Source organism: Lipotes vexillifer, unplaced genomic scaffold (assembly GCF_000442215.2).
Source record: "Lipotes vexillifer unplaced genomic scaffold, Lipotes_vexillifer_v1.1 scaffold197, whole genome shotgun sequence".
Classification (NCBI taxonomy): Eukaryota; Metazoa; Chordata; class Mammalia; order Artiodactyla; family Lipotidae; genus Lipotes; species Lipotes vexillifer.
This window is the reverse complement of record NW_006781042.1, coordinates 262,034-269,604: the sequence shown is the minus strand read 5'-3', so window position 1 is coordinate 269,604 and position 7,571 is coordinate 262,034. Positions and strand designations below refer to the sequence as shown.

General features: G+C 43.5%; 1 protein-coding gene and 1 non-coding gene across 2 annotated transcripts in view; both read right to left on the bottom strand.

The window, feature by feature from the left end:
- Window positions 1–2,483, bottom strand: part of SLC10A1 (solute carrier family 10 member 1) — a 38,020-nt gene extending 35,537 nt beyond the window's left edge. Inside the window, exon 1 of the mRNA XM_007454436.1 lies at window positions 2,480–2,483. The gene's annotated coding sequence lies outside the window, so the exon portion shown is untranslated. The remainder of the gene's footprint in view (window positions 1–2,479) is intronic.
- A 250-nt stretch (window positions 2,484–2,733) lies between these two features.
- Window positions 2,734–2,806, bottom strand: TRNAE-CUC (transfer RNA glutamic acid (anticodon CUC)). The gene has a single exon. It is a non-coding gene; the product is annotated as a tRNA-Glu (tRNA).
- Window positions 2,807–7,571: the final 4,765 nt, after the last annotated feature.

Genomic DNA, 7,571 nt, shown 5'->3' with positions numbered 1-7,571 from the left:
TTGGCAATATGTGGGCCTCTCACTGTCGTGGCCTTTCCCGTTGCCGGACGCGCAAGCTCAGCGGCCACGGCTCACGGGCCCAGCCGCTACGCGGCATGTGGGATCCTCCCAGACCGGGGCACGAACCCGTATCCCCTGCATCGGCAGGCGGACTCTCAACCACTGCGCCACCAGGGAGGCCCAGAAATAACTTTTTATAAGTGGCAGGATGATAATGCTGAATATTAACCTTCCCCATCCCTAAACCCACACAGTCCTGCATCCTGAGGTCCTTCCTCTGCCTGGCCTTTAGAGGAGGATTTCAGAAATGCAGAGAGAAAGAAGCAAGGGAATAGTCAGCTTTTTATTTGAAACTTAAAGAGTCTTGATCGCTTTCAGGACCAAGGTCTGAACAACAGTCTCAGAGGATCTGGGAGTGGGAGGAAAGAGAATCAGAGAGGAAGCCAGAGAGAAATGAAACCCCTTGGAAAGGGGTTGCATCCTGTCCCCCCAACCCACTCAGGGTCATGACCCCAGGTTGGGGATGGTCATCTGAATAAATCTGGGGCCTCTGGGGGCAGAGAGGACCTGTGATCTTTCCTGGGCGGGGCCTGGGGGAATCCACTGTAATCTAGGCAGCACCCTGCCTAGAGTAATTCTGAATGAAGGGTGCCAAGGGACCCTGTATCCTCATCGGGATGGCAGGCCAACCCCAAACCCTGCTGGTTCTTGTCTATTTCTAGTGTGATCTGACCCTCCAACCTCCTGTGAATTCTGTGAAAAACCCCTCTTTTCTTCTACCCTGCCCCCCTTTTTGTTTAAGACCATCAGAGGTTTTTTTTTTTTCTTTTCTTTTTTTCTGTGGTTTTCAGTCAGGCACTCTGGACTGCACAAGATGCAAAAACATTGTTATATTGGATTCCCCTTGTTGGGGGTAGGGGATGGTGCGGGGAGAGATACAGCACACAGGGCCTTAGAGGTCATTGTCAGGGTTCTCTTTCTTGATCCGGGGGATGCATACTGAAGTAGATATTTTATTGTTCATTATATACATGCAGTCTGTTCGGTGCAATGCTAGGTCACACTACCAGCCCTGACAGCCATTCGAAATCAGCTGAAATGCTGAACTCAAATAATCATGACATAGTATTATCATAGGGGTGATTTATTATCTATGTTTTAAATCCTTAAATTTGCCTCTCAGAAAGTTGCCCAATTAGGAATATTGTAAAAGAAAACAGAAGAGGGAAGAAATATAAGAAAGTTGGAAACATTTTGTTTACAAAGTCAAAAAGAAAACTTTGACGCATTTTTGGACATTGTTTTATAACTGTGTGCTTGTAAATGATCTCTTTCCTTGGTTACGTGTGAATGAGTAGAGCTTTATATGAGTACTTGGAGGAGATTTCTTACTTGAGCGTAAGGAGTGATACAATTTCTGTTTTTATTAAACAGACAATCCCTACTCCAACTAAACATATGTTAAAACAGGTTGAGGGGTCTCCAAGTTATCAACTGCCAGGACCCCAGATGTCTCCATCTGATTATGGGAAGGAGTGCGGGTGTGTTGGTCCACCCTTACATTCCCTGTAACCCCTAGAGTGCTGTTAAATACAAGTTTGCTGCAACTGCAATCGTATTGCAATGTATAAATGTAACAGCTCAAAATGTTTTACACCTTAAACTTACAGAATGTTCCGTGTCAATCATATCTCAATTTTTAAAAAAATGCTTTGTGCGTGCTAGATCTCATTCTGTCATTTTTACCAGAAAAATCAAACGAATACAAAATTTTAGCTGCCCTTCCCAGTGCTGCCACCAGATGGCAGCAAGTCACCTCTGATGGGATTGCCCTACACCTAGGACTGCTGGGGCTTGGGGGCCAGGGAGTAAACAGGGGTGTGTGTAGAGGCCACGAAAGGGGTAGGGATGGCATTTTGTTTGTTTGTTTGTTTTGTTTTGTTTTTATCTTGGGCCACGCCACGTGGCTTGCGGGATCTTTTTAAATTTTTTTATTTTTTTAATTTTTACTTTTTATTGACGTAGAGTTGATTTACAATATTGTGTTAGTTCCTGCTGTACAGCTAAGTGATTCAGTTATACATATATATATATGTGTGTGTATATATATATGTTCTTTTTAATACTCTTTTTATTATGGTTTATCACAGGATATTAAATATAGTTCCCTGTGCTATACAGGAGGACTTTGTTGTTTATCCATTCTAGTTTGCATCTGCTAACCAACCCCAAACTTCCAGTCTATCCCTCCCCCACCCCCTCTCCCTCTTGGCAACCACAAATCTGTTCTCTATGTCTGTGAGTCTGTTTCTGTTTTGTAGATATGTTCATTTGTGTTATATTTTAGATTCCACATACAAGTGATATCATATGGTATTTGTCTTTCTCTTTCTGACTTACTTTACTTAGTATGATAATCTCAAGAGACATTTTTAAATGCATAAGTTTAATCTGTGACATATCTACAGTTATTGGCTACCAGTTTCTTGAGACCCAGTGGAAACTCCCCAAGCCCTGATGGAGCTTGCGCAGCCAGGTGTCACTGGCTCTGAGCCGTATCTCCAGGTGGCCCCTAATCTCTGCCAGGGGAAAGCTGCATTTGAGGAAAGACCTTGATTTCCTTTAGATCAAGAAAATTTCTGATTGTAGGAGGTTGTCTCCTGCTTTATGCTTCTGGGCTTATCGCGTCTTGAGGGTCTTAGAAGCAAACAGGTGATGCTTGCGGGATCTTAGTTCCCCGACCAGGGGTTGAACCCGGGCCCCAGGCAGTGAGAGTGCTGAGTCCTAACCACTGGACCACCAGGGAATTCCCAGGATGGTGTTTTGATGTAGAAAATTCTTTGTAGAAAAGGCAAAAACCTGTTAGTAGTATAACTCAGCCTTACACAATTCGCAGCGTCTTACAGCACTATGTATAAACAACTTTTTTGTTGATTAGCCTAATTTAAGACTATTTTTCTACACATTCATATTTCCTCTTCATCTTTTGTGCACAGTAGTTCTGAAATATCATAAGCCTCTCTTGCTTTCATGGTTTAAATATTCTCTTCCAAATTCCAACACTTTTAATTGATTTGTAAAAAGACCGTGAAGAATTCAAAATTGGCTTCCTTTCCCATTTAAGAAGCACCTATAACCTTTGTTGAAGACCTGCTTTGTGTGAGGCATTTTACAGAAGAAGTTCCTCTTATTTCTCACAACAGCACTGTGAAATATTTACCATTAACCCCATTATACAAATGAGAAAACTGAGGCACAGGGAGATTTAAAGATTGGTCCCATAACCAGTCAGTGGAAGGGTTGGGGGTCTGAACCCCAAACCTGTCGGCCTCCACACTCATGCTTGTCTCATAACGTTTTTCCACATCAGCACTGTTAACACTTTGGGCTGGATAATTCTTTGTTGGCAGGGCTAGGGGTGGGGGCAGTGTGGTCGTTATCCTAGTTATGGCAGGATGCTCAACAGCACTGCTGGCCTCTACCCACTAGATGCCAGCAACGCCCCTCTCCCGACTTGTGCCAACCAACAATGTCTGCAACATTGTCAAATGGCCTCTGGGAGGCAAAGCCGTCACCAGTTAAGAACCACTGATGAATTGGAGGCTTTGGCTGGGCTTCTGGGTGCTGCCTTAGAGCAGGGAGACAGGGCTCTGCCAGGTGCTGGCTGTTCGAGAGTCCTGCTCTGGCTGCCTTCCAGCTGCTGCCCTCCCCACAGGGTAAGGAGTCCACGGAGCCAAGGAGACATGCCCCCCTGGAGCAACCCCACCCTCCTGGACCATGTTCTATTCTCCAGGGCCCATGAGGACTTACTGCTAGTTCTCCCGGTAGATGGAGTGTGCCAGCCTACCCCCGAGAGGTGGCCCAGCATGTCGGCTGAGCGGGGAGCAAGGCATCCTAGACGTGCAAACTATGTGTTCTGGACGCAAACATGCACACAAGGCCCCTCCGATGAAGGATGGTGATGAAGGTGGGAAGAGAAGGGTGGTGGGCTATGGGCAGGGGCCTCCACTGGAATCTTGTGGAATCAGCCTGCAGATGTTCGGGTGGCCTCTCCAGACCCCAGCTGCTGGTGTAGCTGGCGGGCGGTGTGGTTGTCGGTCACACATTTTTGACCCATCAGCTTGAAGACCTCAGAATCACCATATTTGCCAACAGGAAAGGGCTCTTAGGCTCCAGGCTTTCTCCTGAATTACATTTTCTGTAGAGAAATTTTCACTATATTTCTTCCTCACTTGGTGGTCACTTCTCACCAAGAAACAGCTTTTTTCTCCTGTAAAAGCAGAAAGGAGTCAAACCAACAAAGACACACAGAGAGGTGGGGCTCAGCTGGGCTGTCTCACCCACAGCAGGCTCCTAGTGGGTACAGCCAGCTCTGCAGAGGAGAGATGATGGCTTGGAATGATGGCCCTGCCCCAGTTCCCCCAAAATGGATCTATCTTGAGGAATTCACACTGAGATGACCTCCAGGTATACTTGGTCACAATTAATACAGGGGTGGGAAAGCTTTAACTCATTTGGAATTACTTAAAGTACAAAGCCTATCTATAATCCCCATTAATGGATATTTATAATGTTTTCAGTTAAATTTTTTTTATTGAGATATAATTGACATGCGTTATATTAGTTTTAGGCATACAACACGATATTTGTGATCATCACAATAAGTCTTGTTAACATCTGTCACCATACATAGTTACAGAATTTCTTTTTCTTGTGATGAGAACTTTTAAGATTTATTTTCTTAACAAGTTTCAAATATGCAATACAGTGTTATTAACTATGGTCACCATGCTGTACATTACATCCCCACGACTTATTTTATAACTAGAAGTTTGTACCTTTTGACCCCTTTCACCCATTTTTCCCACTTCCCACCCCCCAACTCTGGCAACCACCAGTCTGTTCTCTGTATCTGTGAGCTGTTTTCAGTGTTTTGAACATTATAAATAATACATGTCTGTCAGTGGAGGACTGGTTATTCATTTATAGTATATCCACAGGCTGGAAACCAAGGCAACCATTACAACCAGTGGCAAGCTTTAAAAGACCAGCTAAGAATCATTTCTTCATTTACCCATGTAACATATATTCTGAGCACATAGTATGTGTTGGTGCCGGGTTAAGCACTAACTAATAAAGAAATACATGTTTTGTCTTGCAAAGATGTCCATAATAGAATAGTAAATTAAAAAACTCCAGCTCACAGTGTATAATAAAATCACATATATGGTATCATGTATTTGTATAACCATAATAGTAACCATTTACTGAATGCTGAGATCCATTATGCCTGAAATACTAGGCTAAGAACTCAGACATGATAATTACATTTAATCCTCATATGTATGAGGACTGTATTATCCTATAAGAGATAGCTGAGGCTTTAGAAGGTTAAGTAGCATGGCTAAGGTCATCCATACAACCTTAAGCTGTAGAGTTGGAATCAGTTCTGACTAAAGAGCCTGAAATCTCTGCCACTGTGCTTTATAGCTTTCTCAGAAATGTATACACACGTAAGATGATCCAGTAAGACCGTCGAAAGAAGTAATCTGTGCTGTTTAGGAGCATGGGCAAATTGCAGATTACACTTTCTCTTTTCTATATTTAAATGAATTATATAATAAATTTGTCAAGTTCCAGAAAGAAATTTGGGATTTTGATTAAGATTGCATTTAATTTATAGAATACTGTGAGTAGAATTACCATATATAACAGTCAGAATTCCTATCTAGGATTATGGCGAACTTTCCCATATATATTCAAGTTATTTCTGCCCTACACTTAAATTAGGTGTGATAATTTAAAATGACTGGACCTCACATCTTTCCTGTTAAGTTTAATCCTAGGTAATTCATGGTTTCTGCTGCTGCTTTAAAATGGACTTTCCCTCCAGTTTCCTTTTCTAACTGGGTACTTCTGCTCAATGTCAAGGTAACTGATTCTTAGGTGTTAATTTTCCATTCAGCCACTGTATTGAACCATCTTATTTTTAAAATTGACGTGAAATTCATATAAAATTAACCATTTTAAAGTGAACAATCCAGTGACATTTAGCACATTTACAGTGTTGTGCAACGCCCACTTCTGTCTATTCCAAAACATTTAATCACCCTGAAATCAACCCCCCTTCCCATTAAGCTATTATTCCCCATGAACCATATTATTTTTTTGAATTGATTATTAGGAACTGGACTGTGAAAGCCATGGACGTCATAAGCCATGTGGCATTGTCACCTGGTGGAGGTGGTAGTGATGGTGCTGTGACGAGAGAGGCTGTGGATCTCCTTGTCTAGGTCCTAAAGTGTGCGAAACCCCACAGATGTGGGATTTTTTCCATTACAGAATCTCACTCGGATTCCAACCTTCCCTCCTTACAGCTGGCCCTCCCCAGTTCCAAGATAAAGCTGAGGCCCTGCTGACCTGCTTCCTGGGCTCCGCACTGCCTCTCCTGTTAGGACTAACTCCTCGAACTCCCAAGAGTTTGCATGGAAAGCCCTGGACATGTGATTTGGGATGAGCCAGGTCAGGAAATGAAACGGGCCTAACGTTTCTCCAAGTCTTAGACGCAGCTCTACGCACATTCTGAGTCTGCTTGAAAATAAATAGTTCAAGAGATTCACACTGAAATGACCCTCAGACCTCCTTTGGCCAGTCACAAGCCTGGGTCTTGCTGCCAAGGATAATCAGTGCTTCCGCACGGCTGGAGCTGAGCTACGTGCTGCCAGGCTGGCCAAGAAGCCCTGGGGGCTTGGTGAAGGTGGAGGTTTGGGAGTGAGCGCAAATGCTTGGAAAGCCTGTTCGGTTTGTGATTGTCAACACTCAGGGAATATTCTCATGATGTCTCATATTATTTGTATAAACTGAAATTTATTCTTAGTTAAATTTCCCACATTCTTTAACAAATTTATGTTTAATGACACAAATAATACATGAAAACCTTCCAATGTTTTTACTGTTATTGTAAGTCTGTTTCCTATTCGACTTTTCATCCATCACTGGGTCCAGGTTGCTGTGTGTGTGTGTGTGTGTGTGTGTGTGTGTGTGTGTGTGTGTGTGTGTATTGATCTGGGTGCCATGCCCTGTGCTAGGCTGAAGATATTAAGACAATGTTTTTAATGCGCTTCTTTTGGGAGGACTAGATTCCCAACTCCCTTGGCTTCCACCTCCAACCCATGTGACTTCTCTTTCTTCACATGCAGCCACAGCTGGGGTTGTGGGACTGGATTAATTACATCGAGCAGAGATGAGGTATGAGGTGAAGTAGGCTCACAAATGAAGAATCAGCTCCCAGTGGATCCCAGTAGTGCCGGGAAACTTGTGACTCTTAGTGAGTGTGTGGAGACCCTGCGCTCTCTCAGCCCCTGCCTTGGGGTTTGGTGTCTGTTACAGACTGAATGTCTGTGTCACCCCCAAATTCATATGCTGAAACCCTACCTACCCCCAAAGTGATGATATTAGGAAGAGGGGCCTTTGGGAGGTGATTAGAATTAGATGCGGTCACGAGGATGGAGCCTCATGAATGGGGTTAGTGCCCTTTAAGAGTCATTAGAGAGATGGTTTCCTGTCCCTGC